Source organism: Melopsittacus undulatus, chromosome 2 (genome assembly GCF_012275295.1).
Source record: "Melopsittacus undulatus isolate bMelUnd1 chromosome 2, bMelUnd1.mat.Z, whole genome shotgun sequence".
Taxonomy (NCBI): domain Eukaryota; kingdom Metazoa; phylum Chordata; class Aves; order Psittaciformes; family Psittaculidae; genus Melopsittacus; species Melopsittacus undulatus.
In genome coordinates, this window is record NC_047528.1 from 1283281 (window position 1) to 1302298 (window position 19018).

At 48.3% G+C, this 19018-nt stretch overlaps 1 protein-coding gene across 1 annotated transcript in view; it reads left to right on the plus strand.

Annotated features, from left to right (window-relative positions):
• The first annotated feature begins 930 nt into the window (after positions 1–930).
• Positions 931–19018, plus strand: part of FAM168A (family with sequence similarity 168 member A) — a 162455-nt gene continuing 144367 nt past the window's right edge. Inside the window, exon 1 of the mRNA XM_034074336.1 lies at positions 931–1013. The gene's annotated coding sequence lies outside the window, so the exon portion shown is untranslated. The remainder of the gene's footprint in view (positions 1014–19018) is intronic.

Sequence of the window (19018 nt, forward strand, 5' to 3'; positions counted from 1 at the left end):
CATTCCCTTCTCTGGCCCCGCTCCAGCCCCTCAAGGTCTCTCTTGCAGTGAGGGGCCCAGAGCTGAGCACAGGATTCCAGGTGCTGTTCCCGGTGGGATCAGTCCCATTTCCTCCTCCCAGACACCATCACTTTACAGAAACACTCATTTCTCCCCCCAAACCGGTGCACTGAGCTGTGGTACCACAGTCTGCACCCACCGGTACTGCTCTCCCCTCTGAGCATCGGGATCCATTGGGATTTATCACACCCGTGATAAAAGTTCCTGCATTAAAACCTGAACCTCCCATCTGTGCTCCCGGAGAAGGGCCCGTTGGGGCCGGCAGCCCCTTCCCAAGCACTGAGGGGGTCGTTCCCCCTCCCACCATTGGACGAGGGCTTCCAGTATGGAATGGGGGTTGTTTGTGGGGCGAAGGCCGCTTTGGGGTGCGGGGACTGGGCCGGGGCCTGCCCGCTCTGTGAGGGGAGGCCGGGCTGTGTGTGGTTAAGGCCTGATCCCGAGGCCGCGCATCCCACCACGGGCACGGCTGTACCGGAGCTCACCGGGCGGCCCGAGGGCAGTGTCCGGATGCCGGGGCCGGGCCTCGGGGATCACCGGAGCCGCGCTCGGTTCATCCCGGTGGGGACCGGGGCCGCGGCCTCCGCGCTCCCCTCAGCCCTCACGGACTACAACTCCCATCATACCCCGCGGTACTACAGCTCCCAGCATGCCCCGCTCCGCCCCTCAGCACTACACCTCCCATCATCCCCCGCGGCCGCACGGGCCCCGTCTCCCTCCCCGCCCGGCGTTGGAACTACATTACCCATCGTGCCCCTCGGCTCGCGTCCATTGCCGGTACCGGCAGCGGCGCGCGGGGCATGCCGGGAGCTGTAGTTCCGGCGGCGGCTGTAACGGTCCCGCTGTGGTACACCCCCCCCCCCCGCCCCTTCCCTCAGCGGCTGCGGGCAGAGGCAGGAGCCGCGGAGCGGGAGCGCTGCGGCCGCCGCACCGGGAGGGGACACCGAGCACCGCAGGTGAGGAGGGGGGGACCGGACAACGGTACCCCCGGTGGGCAATGAGGGGGGGGGGGCTGCGGCTGACAGCGGGGGGGGGGTGGATGTGAACCCCCCCACGCTGAGGGGACGGGGCCTGGGCTGCGATGGCGGCGGTGGAGGGGGTGCGTTTGTCAGCGTTGTGGCCCCCGTCGGTGGTGGAAGGGGAGACCACCGCCCTGGGGGGGAGACCCGGCCCCGCTGCTTGTGCCCCCCCCCCCTCCCCATTAGCCTCTTTGCCCCCCTTTAGTCTTAGTGGGGATTTGGCTTTATTGGGATGGGCACCGGGGCTCGGTTCACCTCAGCCCCCCCTTGCGAGGCGCTTGGGGCTGAGGGGGGGGGAGCCCCCTGAAGACCCCCCCCCCCATTGGGGCCAAGGCAAGTTCTGTGGTGTGGAAGAAGGGGAATGGAGGGACTGCGGTTCCCTACTGCTCCGAGCCCTCGGGGGATGCCGCTGTGGGGGCACCCCAAGGTGGGGGGGGCACCGGTTCACCCCATCCCCACTGCGAGCAGCGAGAGGGGCACATGGTGATGGTGATGATGAGAGCGACAGAAGGGAATATTAAAGAGCCCGACAGCAACTTTATGGGATGGGAAAGGCCGAGTTGTGGCCGTGCCCCTCATCCCGCTGCCTTTGGAATGAAAATGGCCCAGGTTTGCTGAGAGGGGGGGGGGATGTTGGGGTGCAACATCTGTAGCCTGAAAGCAGGGAGCGCAAGGTGCTGAGACGTGAGGCGGCGTTGTCCTCCCTGCCTGTAGGATACAGTGGTGGGTTCTGTGCCTTTGCATCAAAGGGCTGCTTATTTTCTTCCTTTTCCCTTCCCTAATAATCGCTTCGGATACTTTGGTGCTGTGGTTTTCAGGGCAGTGAAGTCCGTTGCTATACAGCGGGTTAATAATACCCCAAAAAGGTGCTGTGATGGGAAGCGATGGAGCCCTCAAGTAATGGGAATGAAAAGGGTTTGTGCTGTGTTGGTTTTGGGGGGAGCAATTCCCCCCCTCTCCCCTCCCTGCCCGTCGTGATAAGCTTTCAAGTTATGGCTTGGATTTCCATAGCTGGAATTTCATTCAAAAGGCATTTGTTTAGTGCTCAATTCTGTCAAATGCAGGAAAATGAGCAGGTTCAAGGAGGCTTTTTTTCCCCTTCTGGACAAAGGCATGTTGTGCTGAGCAGAGAGAAAACCCCAGTGCTTCTGCCCCTGGTTTAAGCCAGATATGATTTAAGATGCGGGGCTGTGTTTGTTCTTGCTGTTAACATCGGTGGGGGGGGGATGCGAGAGCTTTATTTTCCCTAAGGAATGGGAAGGATGGAAACATCTTTTGCTGGACTTGATGGCATCGACTACGTGATTGCATGGAATGTGGACTGGGAAGTGGTTCTGGAGGAGAACTCCTATTGAGGAGTGATATGGAGCAATGTAAAGAAAAGGGGAATTAGTGCTTGGCAGCAAATGCTTTATTTTATGGTGGTTTTTTTAATCCTTTTTGCTTGCGAGTTTGGGTTTTTAACTGTTTCATGTCCTTTTTGGTTGGCTGCATTCAAAAACCCACCCCAAACAACACCTATGGTCTGGTTATTTCTTCTTTCTACATATGTGTAGTCAGTAGAAGGACTGGTATCACTTAGCAGTGTATTTTTTGGTTGAAATCTATATTTTTTTGGTTGAAATCTGTATTTTTTGGTTGAAATCTATATTTTTGGTTGAAATCTGTATTAAATCTGATTAACTTTTGTGCTGGAAGTTGCAAATATGAACTTAGCTACTTATGCATCATAACTTTTATATTATTTTAGTCTTACTAAAGTAAATGTTCCCATTTATCAGAATGGGAACTCTCCCAGATGATGTGCTTACAGTGGCCTTTGGCTTTAGTGAATGTGTTGGGTGGTTCAGATGTTGCTGCTCAGATTTATGGGGGTGTTTTCATACTCTTTAGTTGATTAACATCCCTGGCTGTTAGGAAGGACACTTTTGGAGAGGTATGTGTATAACCCTTCCCTTTGGAACAAAGGGATCAGAAGCCACCTGATTCCGTGCCATGAAGGTGGTTTGAATTTGTTGTAGTGGAAGTGAGGAACCAAAATGAAGCACACACACTGTGTCCAAATGAATGTGAAATAATTATGGGATACGGTCCTTTAGGGAGAACATCTTGGAGAGATCCGTTGTGATCTTGGATGATACTCATCTGTCAAGTTCAATGCTAAGTCTGCATTGCAGTAGGTGAACTATTAAGGATGTTTAAAAGCTTGGCAGTGGAGTTTTCGTGCTTTCCTATGGATATAGGTTCCCCTCTGGAACCCATCACATGGATAATGGGGAAGAACAGGAAAGAAAGGTGATGCTGCTCTAGGTGTACCTGAAAGCATTCCCCAGACGAGTGAAAATGCTTCAGAGAAGCATTTCTGCATAATTATAATGGAATTTGGTCTGTATTTCATTAGGTGATCTGTCCAGAAGAGCTTCTGAACCTCACTTTAGGAGTGTAGGTGCAAATGCAGCCACTTCAGGGAGGGAAGCAGGTATTTGATCCAGGAGAGCATCTGCTTTTGGGAAACTTGCAAAGGCAACCACGGTCAGATTGGCACAGCTCTCCTTTTCTGGGAAGTGTGACATTCACAGCTGGGATGGAGCTCCTGGATCACTGAGTCCTGCCCACCATAAATGCCAGTGACCGTGGCATAAACAGGATTCAGTCCTGGTTTAAATCCAGGTGGGTTTCTGCTGCTGCCTGTGGCACAGGAATGGTTCAGACCTTTCTCCTCTGGTAGCTGGAAACCTGTTTCCACCCAGAGCTCTCAGGTGGTTGGTAGCAGTTGATGAGGCTGTCAGAAGGGAAACACAACTTTTATACCTTCCTTTCTGAGCTCACTCTTCCCTTCAGTCCGGGTTATGATCTTCATTTGTCTTCCACTGATGCCTTTTGGGCTCGATTGTATCTGCAGAGGCCCCAGTTTCCCTTTCCGCAGCACAAGTGCTCCATGTACTTTCTGTTTCCTCTGCAATTCATAAACTCTCCTTAAGCCACCACGTCCTAACTGTGCATTTCAGGCCTGAATCAGCTCCCTTTGTGCTGGCTGGACGATGCTCTGCTTGCTTGGCTTCTCCTCGGGTGTCCATGGAGGGATGAACACCGTCTCCCCATACTGTGGAGGTGCTGGGTGAGCCTTGTCATGAGGTGACAGACGTGCAGAGTGCTGCCAACCTCCTCCTGGCAGTGCTGGGCTGAAGCAGAAGTATTTGAAGCATCCCCATGAGAGCTGTGTTCTTAGCCAGTGTGCTCAGGGAGGAGGGACACTTGCATCACTCTCAAAGTGCAAGTGAGGTCAGTTTTGTACAGCACCAGCTCTGATTTATTTGCTGGTGAGATCTGAGACGAAGCTGGGTGGGAAGTGGAGGTTCGTAACCAAGCATGGTCTTGTTGGTTAATATACTGTGTATATTAATTAGACTCAATTAATTGACTGTAATTAATTAGACTCAGTTTTGTTGCTTAAAATCTCCAAGTCACCATGGTCAGCTTCACTATATGAAGGGTGGGCTTCAGGGATGCTGGAGAGAGACCTTTCATCAGGGACTGCAGTGATAGGACAAGGAGTGATGGGTTCAGACTGAAACAGGGGAAGTTCAGGTTGGAGATAAGGCAGAAGTTCTTTACTGTGAGGGTGCTGAGGTGCTGGCACAGGGTGCCAAGAGAAGCTGTGGCTGCCCCATCCCTGGCAGTGCTCAAGGCCAGGTTGGACACAGGGGCTTGGAGCAGCTGCTCCAGTGGAAGGGGTCCCTGCCCGTGGCAGGGGTTGGGGCTGGAGGAGCTTTAAGGTCCCTTCAACCCAAACCACTCCAGGTTTCTATGTTCAGTCCCTAGAAATAGTGGATGCAAAATGAGTGAATGAGAAAAGGGTTCTTATTGTATTCTAAAGTATTTCCCAAACTATGTAAACAGCATTTTATTGCTGATTTCAGAGTCAAATTGATCAGTCCCATGTGACATCTGCTGGATTATCGTGTGCTCTTGTGCGTCTCTTCAATAAACAGATGAAGATTTTTGCTTTGGTAACAATAAATAAAGTCCATCTCTCCATTTTTTGCCTTTTGACAGTCTTTTAACTCTTTGAATTAAAAAATATTGCCTCTTAATCTGCCACTTTTTAGAGCTAGGAATAAATTTTCAGGAGTTATTTCCACATGGGTTGACTACCTGTCAGTCACATGGATGCCGCTCTGCAGAGGCATCAAATGATGTTACCTTTTTGTTCCTTCTACTCCACTAAGTCATTCTGTTCCTATTTTGGGGTTTAAAACATTGATATCACTAAATATGGAAGGAAAATGGTGTCCCCAACATGAAAAGGACATGGAGCTGTTGGAGCAGGTCCAGAGGAGGCCACGAGGATGAACAGGGGCTGGAGCAGCTCCTGTATGGAGCCAGGCTGAGAACATTGGGGCTGTTGAGCCTGGAGAAGAGAAGCTGCGTGGAGACCTCAGAGCAGCTTCCAGTGTCTGAAGGGGGCTCCAAGGATGCTGGAGAGGGGCTCTTCATCAGGGACTGCAGTGATAGGACAAGGGGTGATGGGTTCAGACTGAAACAGGTTGGTGATAAGGCAGAAGCTGTTCCCTGGGAGGGTGCTGAGGCACAGGGTGCCCAGAGAAGCTGTGGCTGCCCCATCCCTGACAGTGCTCAAGGCCAGGTTGGACACAGGGGCTTGGAGCAGCTGCTCCAGAGGAAGGGTTCCCTGCCTGTGGCAGGGGTTGGAACTGGATGATCCTTTCCAATCCAAGCCATTCTGTGTGTTCTGTGCGTGGTCCTTTGCCAGACTAAGAGATAGGGTTTGTAGGATGGAGTCTGGGAGAAGTTTTCAGTGGGTGGTGAAGAGCTTGGAAGTGTTTGTGGGCGGCTGTTGATGGCCTTTGTGTAAAAGTTGATCTGAAGTAAGTCTTGCTGATTCTGGAGCAAGGTGTATGTGTTTTCATAGAATCCTGGACCGGTTTATGTTGAAAGGGACCTTAAAGCTCATCCAGTCCCAACCCCTGGCATGGGCAGGGGCACCTTCCACTGGAGCAGCTGCTCCAAGCCCCTGTATCCAACCTGGCCTTGAATGTTTCCAGGGCTGTTTTGTGTTATGATCTGATATACTGATGCTTTTCTTTGTTGAGGGCATTATTTTGATGTGGGCTTTTATGTTCATTGATTTAGTTTGAATCGGTGGCAACAGGAATAGTGAATTTTCAGGACTTTCTGTTGTTGAGAGGCAGGTGCTTTGTGATGGGTGTCTGGAGCAAGAATCCCAGAGCCAAAGTTAAGATCCCATCAGGGAATGTCCAGCTCTTAATGTATATCCAGCATTTGCACATCGTCTGCAATTTATGGAAGCTTTTGAGTATGAAGCAGCTTTTAAGAACCAGAGTTCTTCTGGGACTTGGCCTGGCACCAAAGAGGAACATGAATACACAAATCTGATTCATTTCCAGGTACATTTTTAATACAGAACTTCACTAATATTGAGCATTTTGTTCTTTATCTCTTTCTAGACTCTCTCAGTTTGGAAGCAGATGACACAGTTCATTGTGCTTGTATTGAGCTAAACCTTATATTTCATCCCTTTTTCCTGTTGGAACCCTGTAGGGAAGTGATGATGAGGATGATATTCATGGCATAATACTGTACTTTTCAGTGAAACATAAGCAAAGAGGTTCCTTTGAGACACGTTTGGTTTCCTCACAGTGTGAGTAATACTTGAATACTTTTAAGATTTCCTCTGAGTTGTTTACTATGGATGTGCTGGAACCCCTGTGCACTGCAGAGGAATTTCAAGTGACTGTGCTTTCTGTGAGGAACAAAATGTGGCTCTGTGGACTCTCTCCAGCAAACCATTTAGGAGGTGATCGTGAGAGGATTTGGAGATGCTGGTTTGTATTGGGCTGTACTTTTCCCTTGTCTTCCCTTCCTCTCTGTGAGTAACTGGAAGGTGGGAAAATGGAAAGTGAGAGCAGAAAAATGGGGTTTATCATAGAATTCATACAATAACTTCCCCAATAGGAAGATTAATGCTGAAGTGTGTTTGTAGGCTGAACAGTTTTGCCTTTCTTGCCTTGGCTTTGGGAGGATTACGAAAGACAAGCTTAGAGTGTTTTATGAGAGAAAAAGTACTAAATTGGCAAAAAAAGCAAGCCTAGATGCCATTGTGCCTGCTGGGCATGTCTAATTCTCTGATAACATGGATAAGGATTGCAGACAGCAGCGAAAGTTAAACTAGAGCAGCGCATCTTGGGTTCTGCAGGGTTTTTTCTTGCTTCTAATTTAATGTGGAGCTTAATATAGAAGATCTGCCTCTTTTATGGCATCAGACACTTTAGTTTATCTGCCACGAATTAAAGCAGTGTTTGAGCTATTCCTTTCTTTAGTGTTAGATACTTAACTCAATTTGATAACGTGTGGAATTTGATGTTGGAAATCTATCTTGGAGATGAGTGTTCTGAGCACAGTTTGCTATTCCCCAGTTTTCCTTTTGGTGCTTTATACTTGGATTTGTGGGTGATGAAAGCTCGCTTCTTGAATGGACAAGGGGGCTTATGTGGTTATTCAGGTTATAGTCTTACCTCCTACTCTTCCTAGAGCAGGTTAAAGCTCAAGCTTGCTCTTGATTCAACTTAGACTCACAACAGGGTTTTTGAAGTCTTAAAATGCAGTGCCAGAAATGTGAGAAATGGTTTCTTTGCCTTTACTGTAGCATCTGAAGCCCAAATACTGAACTTTCCCTTGTAGCTGAGTTTCTGCATATGGACTGATCTCATTTCTTTCCCTAAGAATTCTTTCCCTGTCTGTAGATAACACACTCATGCAAATGGAAGTTGTAGAGAAGATACTTGGTTTGAGTTGGCTACTGCTGTGATAGTAGCCTTATGTTGTGGGCTCAGGAGATAAATGTGGTATCATCATCTGTTCTCATCTGAGCTTAAGCTTTCCTTGTGTAATTCCTGCAGTTGGGTTTCACATATGTGTTTGTTGGCATTCACCATCAAGAAATCATGTCTTAAAGTGCTTTAGGCTTTGTAAGACAAAAGGTGAGTGCACGGTCCTGGCCCTGGGGAGGGTTAACCCCACACACCAGCACAGGCTGGAAAGCAGCTCTGTGGAGAGGTAACTGTTGGGACCTGGTGGACACCAGGCTATCCATGAGCCAGCAATGGGACATTGGGACCAAGGTGGTCAACGGTGTCTTGGGCTGTATCAGGAAGAGCATTGCTGGCAGGTGAAGGGAGCTGATCCTCCCTCTGCACAGCCCTGGTGAGGCCTCCCCTGAAGCACTGTGTCCAGTATGAGAGACCTGGAGCTGCTGGAGCAAGTCCAGTGAAGGGCTGTGAGAATGGTGAAGGGTCTGGAGCATCTGCACTATGAGGAAAGGCTGCAGAAGCTGGTGCTGTTCAGCCTGGAGAAGAGAAGGCCAATGTGTACAAGTACCTGAAGGGAGGTTGTCAAGAGGATGGTGCCAGCAATGGGATGAGAAGCAACGAGCACAAACTAAACCACAGAAGTTCCACCTGAGCATGAGCAAGAACTTGTTTACCATGTGGCTGTCTGAGCATTAGAGGTTCCCCAGAGAGGCTGTGGAATTTCCTTCCCTGTAGGTATTCAGGAACAGCCTGGACACAGGCCTGAGCAATGTGCTGTGGGTGACCAGCTGGAGCAGGGAGCTTGGGTGAGATGATCCCCAGCCTCAGCCTTTGGGTGATACTGGGAAGATGCTGTTGTGTGTTTTCCAGCAGATGGGTGTCACCTGCAGGTTTTGTCCTTGTGACTCCTCATCTGAGGGTACAAACAACTTCTAAACCCCTCAGAGCTCTTGGTTGCTTTCGCACTGCTGTCTAGCAAAGGGTCCAGCACAGCTCGTGTTGTCCTCTCCTCCTCTTCCACAACACCACTGCCAAGGTCAACCAAGAGATAACCTCTTCCCTTTCTGATGCTGCCTCTATCCCAGTGACCTGTAGCTGTGTATGTACCACTGAGGCTGCTTCTGTCCAAGCTTCTTGGAAGGTCTTTGGTAACCTCCCTAGGTTAAGCCTTGCAATATCCTCGTGTGTAGATGTGCTAACTCTGTTCTCACCATGGAAATACGGAGCCTGGAGATTTCTTCCTGCCATTGCACAGCAAGGTTGGGTTAGATGCTGTCCTTCTCCCCCTCTGGAGGCTGGGAGATTTACTGTGTATGCTGTTGGGATGATGCTGTGTTGGTGGCTTTCTGTATGGACTTAGAGAAGAGTTCCTAGAGCTTAAGGCTGTATCAGATTGACCTGGAGACCACAGACACTTAGATTTTCCCTGTTCCCCAATGATCATTTGGTTTGGATACTCTTTACCTTCTACCAGGACAGTGAGTTTGAATTTGAAGATCTCAAGTCATTAAGAGGCCACCAGTTTTGCTTGTTATATTTTCAGCAGTTAATTATCCTCTCTGATTAAAAATTGAGGTCTAATTTGAATTAGTTTCTATGGGTAGGGGCTGGACCTGCATGAGCTTTAAGGTCCCTTTAACCCAAACCACTCTGGGATTCTTGTATCTTCCCATTGTTTGCAAGGGGAGTTAAAGCTCTCATTGACTTTAGAAGCTTTTCCAGACTCTCCTCTGTAGCTCCTTCCTTTTTGATCCCAAAAGCACTTTGAGACTTCGTGGTGAATAGAAGTGGATCATCTATATGCAAATTCCTTAATTCTTCCCCCTCTGCTAAGTTATATTTGTGAGAAACCAGCATCTCAAGTGATGCCTGTTTTCATTACGGTCAGACTTGATTATCTTAAAGGCCTTTTCCAGCCTCAGTGATTCTGGGATGCTGCTGATATTTCATTACGATGATAATTAAAAAGTACAAACATCACACAAGTTAAAATCAATTATTCAAATCAAGGCATTTTGCAATCCTGATTGAATTAGCAGACCTAGATATATGTAAATGCGAGGCTGTTCTTTCTCTCTGCTGTCAAGGCTTCCAGTCCAGTGATTGCCACAGTTCTACTGGTTATAATGAGGTCCATAGAAGTTACTTTGTGTTTTTAATTGTCCCCTATGATTTTAGGAAACGAATCCCCTATAATCACTTGCTCCTCAGAGTTTCTGTACCCATCCTGTGTCCTCCCCATGTCTTCCATGTGCCCTCTCTTTTTCTCCCTATGGAGTCATGTACCAAGCTCCTTGTCTAGTGGACAGTGTTCCTGCCCATGGCAGGGGATTGGAACTGGATGAACTCAAGTTCATTTCCAGCCCAAACCATTCTATGATTCTAAGTTCCCCTGTAAATCCAGTTCCTCTGCAGTGCTGATAAATGACAGAGTTGAGCCTTTTCCCCCTGCTTTTTATAGGGCCACGTTGCAGCCAACACCTCCCTTTTGTTTCTGAACACCACTGAAGTAATGATTTTAAAGTCCACTTGCTCATCACATCAGATTTTCCTCCTCCTTGCTGGTAAGGATTTGATTTGTTCCTGTTGTAATTCAGCCTCCTCACATCCCTAGATAGCAACAGAGCATCCATTTTCTCCATGGATGCTCTTGTCTGACTTTGAACCTAATTTCCCTTTCTAAGTGTCCTTCTCTTGTGTTTAGCTTATTCTTTTCCTGGCTGCATCAGCAGTTTCAGCTGGGAAGGTGTCTTATTAGTTGGAAAGATGCTGCCTGTGCAATTCCTGCTCTCTCTGTTCCCTGCAGTATCATTCCATCGTTCAAATCCAAGTATCTCATCAGTCGTGCAGCCTTGTTCAGTTCAATGACCTTTTTGTGCCTCCTATTGCATCAAGTACTGGATGTGTGTTACAGCTGGGGGATCAGCTGCCTGTGGATGTGCAGTCAGACTATGATGGGGTGCAGGGCTAAGAACATTGGTGTTTTGAGGCACTCAGCTGCACTTCCTGGCTCTCCCTGAGCTCTGCACTCACCAAAAGCCACTGTCTCGTGTAGAAGCTCCCATTGACTGGCAGATTCCTGCCTGTTTCAGAGGCAGCTTCTGCCAGATCCTCGGAGCTTCCTCTTAGTACACTCAAGCACAGGGAAGGAAAAGCCTGGCATGGCACCACACAAAGGCTGCCAAAACCTCACTTAGCCTTTCCCTTTCAGTTCTTTTCCAGGATCCCTGCAATCTTTCCTCATCAGCTTAGCTCCAGCTGATGCTGAGTCGCTGCTCCCAGTCTGTGTGGTTGCTTGTGACCAGAGTTTAGCCAATATCTGTGATCATATGTTGAAAGAGGAAATCGATGCCAGGCAGGTATTCCTCAGAGGCAGTGGTGCTGATTCCCATAGCGTGTTTGCAGAGGCTGTTTGTCCCCAACACAGGCTGAAGCCAACAGCAGGAGACAGGTCTGCTCAGCATTCCAAGGTTGTTCTTTCCTGCCAACACTAAATCCATGCACACCTAGGTGTGTGACTTACACCATGGGGGTTTCTCTGCCTGTCCTTGGCTTTCTTCTGCTTTCCTGATGCTCTTCACTGACATTCTGGCTCTGTCAGTACTTGACAGTGTGTCCATCTCCTGTTATTGGTGATTGATATAGTATCCCCTTCTCCCAAAACAAAGCTGGGTGCTCTGTTTTTGTGTTCAGCCCTTGGGAAGCTTGTTTTACTCACATCTGCTTTAGGCCAAGTTGTGACCAGCCTTGTCATCCAAAACTCCATGTAACAGAAGTGTCTTCAATGGTGATTGCTTGGGAATGGATTCATAACCTGGTTCAGCCTTGTGCTTTCACCTCAGAGGAGATCTTCCTGCTGGAGAACCCAAATCATAGAATCCCTGCCTGGTTTGGGTTGAAGGGAGCTGCAGCACCTCCCAGTGTTTAATCTATCTTGGGATGTACAGGCATTACCAAGCCTTTTTGCCATATTCCAAAGCGGAAACTGAGGCACTGCTTATGCAGTTGGTGAACTGCAGGGAAATTGTGGGCATAGGAAAAACTGGATTCTGGTCTGCCATGATCTGACCATGAGGTCATCATTCATCACTAGCAAAGTACCACTCATAACAAAGAAGGTTGGTAGATATCTATGAGCTCTGAGGCAGAAGCTGTTCCCTGGGAGGGTGCTGAGGCGCTGGCACAGGGTGCCCAGAGAAGCTGTGGCTGCCCCATCCCTGGCAGTGCTCAAGGCCAGGTTGGACACAGGGGCTTGGAGCAGCTGCTCCAGTGGAAGGGGTCCCTGCCCATGACAGGGGTTGGGACTGGATGAGCTTGGAGGTCCCTTCAACCCAACCCATTCTATGACTATGATTCTATAAGGAGCTTTTCAGCACCAAATAATTCCACTTCCATGGAAATGGCTCTCCCAGAAAGTGCTGCAGAGACTGTTCTGGTGCCTCCCTCCTTTCAGTTCCCACTTGAGGCTGGTGCCTTTGATCTGTGAAAGTCCTGATTTGAATCTTATCTCCTTGCGAGGTTCTGTCCCCAGGCCCATGCTGGCAGCCGGGATTAGTTGGGCTTTACTCTGTTGACAATCTCGGTTTTAAATCTGAGAGGACTTTCAGCACAGCTTTCTCCTGGGGCAGGGAGGAGCATTGATTCTGGAATATGCTTTTCTCAGTGTAACCAGGATTTTCTGGCTATCAAGATAAGCTGCAGAGCTTATGAATCACGGAGTTTGCTTCCTACAGCATCAGCTGGAGGAGGTTGTGTGTGTCTTTGGTGGGTTTAGGTTTTATCTGGCCTTCCTCTGATTTTACCTTTCTATTATTATTTCATATTTCTTGCTTTGTGTGTGTGTTTGTATTAATCAAAAGACAGTAGGAAAACGTTGAGGAAAAGTCACGTATTCTTTGGCCTTTGGTTTGTGCCCTCCTGAGATGCTGGACAAGGGACCTCAAAGCTCCTCCAGCTCCAACCCCTGCCACGGGCAGGGACCCCTTCCACTGGAGCAGCTGCTCCAAGCCCCTGTGTCCAACCTGGCCTTGAGCACTGCCAGGGATGGGGCAGCCACAGCTTCTCTGGGCACCCTGTGCCACGTCCTTGCCACCCCCAAAGTCATCTTTACTCTTGGGGAGATTCCCACTGGACACAAGAGGGAAATGTTTCCCAGTGAGAACAAGCAGCCATTGGAATAATGTCCCCAGGGAAGTGGTGACTCCCCAGCATTGGACACTGTTAAGATTGGGCTGCACAAGGTGCTGGGCATCCAGTCTAGGTCATGCTGTGCCTGGAAAGGTTGGAGCAGATGATCTTTGAGGTCCTTTCAGCCTGGGATTCAATGGGATCCTATGATCTAGAAAGTTTGAATTATGCCCATTCCTGTTACTTCTGGCTCTGGTCCATCCATAGGATTCTTTCTACATAAAGCAGAAGCATCCAGTGGACATGAGATGTTTATTTCCTTCCCAGCAGCCATACAACTTCTCAAGCTGTTCCCTGAAGAGCTGCCTGTAAGTTCTTGTTGATACTAAAACAATCCTGTTGATGCCAAAAGATACAACCCCAAGCTCTGAGATCCTCCAGTGCAAAACACACGTGAAGACAAAGGGACCCTTTGCTGTCATCTGCATCTACATCTCAGCAGAATAAGAGTCATGGTTGTATTTCATGACTTCAGGTTCCTGAAGGGAATCCAGAATCCCAATGCCAGCAATCCTGAGGCTGTTCTTTGAAGGCAAGAGGTTTTGTGTAGGTGTCTTGCAGTAATTTTAGCTCATCCCCTTGATACAGCACACACTGAAGGCTTTTGCTTTCCTCCTGGGTAATACAGAGTGCTCTAAAGGTGCTGATAGCCAAGTATCAGGAGATAGTATTTGATGCTAGAGCATTTAGACTATGTATGAATACCACCTAAAGTACATTTATGATTTCCTTCTCTCTTCAATAGTTAACATAACAGTGCTTTTAGAGGTAGAGAATTATAATTTAGACCAGTTCCTCCTCTGTTAAATGTGCACCAGATGGGCTGAGAACCTGGTTATATGCCTGGTTTAGGTGAGTGTAAGTCTATGGTCCATGAAAGCTGCCATTCTGCCCTTCCTCCTGCTGCACACTAATGTATCTCGTGTCAAAGGCATCATTTCAGGAGGTGCTGATGGTGCTGATACCTTCTTCTTGGAGCTGCCCAGTGATGTTTCCATCATGATGCTTGGTAATACCATGAATTTGGTAACCACTTTCTGGTAATACCATGAATTTATTGACTTAAATGAGCTTAAGTTTGGCTTTGGAAACTGAAACAGCATCCTGGAGGTGTAGTTTTGCCATATGATTGACATAAGGGAATAGAACACTTTGCTACTCTGTCTGTGATGCTTCTCTGACCCTGTGCTGAGGTGGCAAGACAATAACTGACATGGAAACCTTGCACAGCATGAATTGGAAGGGGAAGAGTGAATTCAGGGATTGTGTCTGGCCAGGTTGGAGCAGCCTGCTCTCTAGTGGAAGGTGACTCTGCCCATGGCAGGGGTTGGAACTGAATGAGCTTTAAGGTCAATTCCAACCCAAACCACTCTGGGATTCTATGATCTTCTAGGACTTCTAGAAGCTGCACCTTCAATCCTGTGTTCAGTTCTGGTCCCCCACTACAAGAGAGACCTTGAGGGGCTGGAGCGGGGCCAGAGAAGGGAATGGAGCTGGAGCAGGGCCTGGAGCCCAAGGGTGATGGGGAAGGGCTGAGGGAGCTGGGGGGTTCAGATGGAGAAGAGAAGGCTCAGGGGGGACCTGATGGCTCCCTCCAAGTGCCTGCAGGAGGATGGAGCCAGGAGGGGCTGGGCTCTGCTCCCAAGGAACAAGGGATGGGACAAGAGGAACCAGCCTCAAGCTGCACCAGGGCAGGTTTAGATGGAGCTGAGGAACAATTCCTGCCCCACAGGGTGCTCAGGCATTGGAACAGGCTGCCCAGGGCAGGGCTGCAGGCACCGGCCCTGCAAGGGTTCCCAGCCCGTGGAGACGAGGCCTCAGTGCCATGGGGCAGGGGTGGCCTTGGCAGTGCTGGGAATGGTTGGACGTGAGGAGATGTTAAAGTTCTTTTCCATCCCAGTTGATTCTATGATTTGAGCAGGACAACTCCCTTTTATTTAGTTAGTTTTGAAGTGTTTCTTTTGTTGCCTTGAGAAGACACCAGGAGCTGACTCAGTTTTGTTGTGCTCTTGGGGATCTTCCCATTTAGTAAAAAGGGGTCAGAAAAAGCATCAAGAGAGATAATTTACTTAAGATGTGCTCTCAAGACGAAACCCTGATGCCTCATTGCAGATCAGGAGCCTCTGCAAATCTTTTTATAGTGAAATAATTGAATGGGAGTATCCATTTTAAGGTTATTGGGGAGTATCCTGAGTCTGTTCCTGATACTGAGAGGGGAAATCTGCTTCAATTGGAGCTGTGCTTCCTGCCACAGTGGTAATGGTAGAGAGTGATCAGTAGCTGGTAAACCCCTCAGGCACTTTCCATCCATTTCAGGCAGTACCGTGAGAACCCACAAGAATACTCAGTGTATTCAGACTAGAAACTTCCCCTCAAAGTACCCAAATCAATGGGGACTTGTTCCTGGCATCACCTTTTGGGGTTGTTTTCTTGAGTATCTCCTATTTAGAGAGGAGAGCAATCCATTGCTGCCAGAAATTCCACTCAGGATTTCTTTGTTCCTTCCATATAATTAACCCTAAGGATTTTTTCCTGATATGGTTCACTCTGTATTTGTAGGCACCAAGCAACAGTGAAGGAACAAGAGCAGTTAAGGAAAAGGAAGCCAAAATGCTCTCAGATAAGGCAGGGATGTTTGATAGCTGGGAGCTTTAAAGATAGGTTTTGAAGATAACTGTATCCCTCTAATTTCAGGAGATAAGAGGCTGCAGGCACCTGATTTTTAAAACCAGTTCTCTTTTCCAGGAGCTTAACCATGAAAACTGCTGCTTCTTCAGCATTTACACTTAGAAATACTGGTTTTCAGGGCTAATTTCTTCCTGTTTGACACTGTAATACACATTCCTAACAAACCCTCTGGATTCTGTTGCCACTTGCTAAACAGGAGCGGAAAATGAGAAGGCTCTATTCAAAAATAAATAGCTAATCTGGGATGGCAGACACGAGAATATCTCAGCCCTAAACATGTTTGTTGCCACAGCAGGAAAGGCTCTGCTGTAATCTTTAGTTTCATACACTAAGTATAGCCTGAGTCCTAAAATTTACCTCTAATTCTGAGTTTCCTTAACTCGCTGTTTGTTTTCAGAATGGTTGCACTATCTCTACTGTATCAGGCCTGAGTTTATCTTAATGCTGATTTTCATCTGAGTGACTGTCTTAAAGGCAGCTATAGTGCATTATGTTCTTAGTCCCTGAATCTTCAGCTCTTACAAGTGATGGACACAAGTCATGAAGTGATACAGCACAGAGTCACACGTTCTTGGACTAGAAGCACAGAATCACCATGGAATGGTTTGGTTTGGAAGGGACCTTAAAGCTCCTCCACTTCCATCCCCTACCACAGGCAGGGACCCCTTCCACTGGAGCAGCTGCTCCAAGCCCCTGTGTCCAACCTGGCCTTGAGCACTGCCAGGGATGGGGCAGCCACAGCTTCTCTGGGCACCCTGTGCCAGCGCCTCAGCACCCTCCCAGGGAAACAGAATACATTCTGTTCATCCATCAGGTGTCTCTGGTAGCTGCACTCCCCTGATAGAACCTGCAGGCAAACTCCATAGATAGATAGTATTTATCTGATAGCTGTTTAGATAAGATGTTTGTCTCAGTAACAGTGTAGTTTGCAGGACTCAGATTGCTGTGATTTGATTCTCATAGGAATAACCACATGGATTTGGACTTGCAGGATGTTTGTGATGGATTTTGGTGGCAGGTTGTCTTCTGTGTGTGTGATGTGTGTGTTCAGGGCCAGGTTGGACAGGGCTTGGAGCAGCTGCTCCAGTGGAAGGGGTCCCTGCCCATGGCAGGGGTTGGAGCTGGATGAGCTTTAAGGTCCCTTCAGCACAAACCATTCTGTGATACTCTTCATCCTTGGTGGTGCTGGACTCTTTCCTTCAGTAGCACTGGATGGTCAGTTTGGTCACTCAGTAACTAGTTGGTCTTTGCAAAAGCACACAGAAAGGGGGGAGAATCCATCATTAAATGTTAAAGACACCACTGTTTTCACTTCAGGCTCTTTAGTTTCTCCAAACTTACATCTATTAAAGCCATAGATCAGAAAAGTTCTGGAAATCCACTTTTCCAATGTTATTATCAATTTACCTGTTGGGATTCTGCCTTGTAGCCCATGGCATGCAACGACCACCCCTTAAAATACCTTCATATTATTACATATTAATACATTCATATTAATACATTGAGACACAGCCAAACCTCAACACTTAAAGTCTTGAACTCGGTCTTGTTAGAGCTCATCCACATTATGACTTATTGTCAAGTTTATATGAATTAAGTTAATAATGCCTAAATAGGTTTATTTTCTCTCTAGGAAATTAAATAGGGTTGACTGGGCTTGTATTGCTGTTTGCAGATGAGTAGCTCAGAGGAGAGCAGCAGCACTGAGAAGAAACCTCAGCCCTGCAGCATCTGCAGGCCTGGTGCTGTGCTGAGACCTCAGGGGATGTATCAGCAAATGAAGCTGCTCTTTGAACTGTGTCCCATGGAGTGGTGACTTGTGAGCTGTTGTAATACCAAGTGATGCTTTGATAAAGCAAATTGGCAGTGTGTTTTTGGAGAAATGATATTAATCAGATTAAAACCAGGAGGTTGTCATGGGCAAGCTGGTTGAGTTTGGAAGGGTTTCAATGAGCCAGCTGTGGACTAACAGTGTATTTGTTAGTCACCAGCACAAATGACATGTACAGAGGGGCACAACAGTAAGGCATGGCCCATGAAATAGAGGAGCTGATGGACACATTGGTGTGTGCTGGTCCCCAGCTGCCCAGCCTGGAGGGACAATGCAATGTGCTCTTGTAAGAAACCCAGCAGGGTGCTGGGGAACATCCCCAAGGGCATCACCACAGGGATGAAGGTGTCATTGTCCCAGTGTGCTCGGTGCTGCTCAGGGCACCCCTGGAATACTGGGTTCAGTTTGGCTCCTGCTATACAGAAAAGATGTGGAGGGCTGGAGAGGGGCCAGAGAAGGGCCTCAAAGATGGTCCAAGGAATGGGCAGCAGTGAGGAAAGGCTGAGAGAGCTGGGACTGTTCAGCTGGAGAAGAGAAGGCTCCGGGAGCCCTGATCCATGTGCCAGGAGGTAAAGGAGGCTACAGAGGAGATGGAGACTCCCTTTGGACATGTAGTCCCATGGGAAAGCCGAGGGGTGATGGGCACAAGTTACTGCTGGGGAGATTCCCAATGGACACAAGAGGAGAATCATTCCCAATGAGAACAAGGAACCATTGGAATAATCTCCCCAGGGAAGCGGTGACTCCACAGCATTGGTCACCGTTAAGATTGGGCTGAACAAGGTGCTGGACATCTAGTGTAGGTCACGCTTTGCCTAGAAAGGTTGTAGCAGGTGATCCTTGAGGTGCCTTCAACCTGGGATTCTGGGATTCTATGATGTGGAGCCTGTTTATCTCTCCCCTTTAGACGTGCTCATCAAGGGCAGGTATCATCACATGAGGTGGTTCTCACAGCTTGGTACCTTGGGCTTGTCATCTCTGTTTGATTTAGGCTGCATTCAGAAAGGAAGCTAGAATGGACACGAAGCAATGCTGCTGGAGGTGAGAGTGGCTTCCAGAACAAGAGTGGAGTTACTATTGTGAGTAGCCATCCTCAAGGGGATGACAGTGGTGTGCAAAGCAGGTTTGTGTGACCATGAGGGTCGATGCTGTAGCAAAAATGCCAACACATAGTTCTGATCTTTGTTAACTTCATGAGCAAGAAACTATTTAGAAGAGATCAAATCCCATTCCTGTGTTTGGGACTCGTGACTTTCATACGGGAAGACTGTGTATGAGTTCCATTGCTTGAAATAGCTCTTGGGTAAGTCGGAGGGGAACAGAAGAAACACAAAAATAGGCTGAGGACAAGAAAAAACCCACAGAGAGAAGCTCAGAGCTCGGTCTGG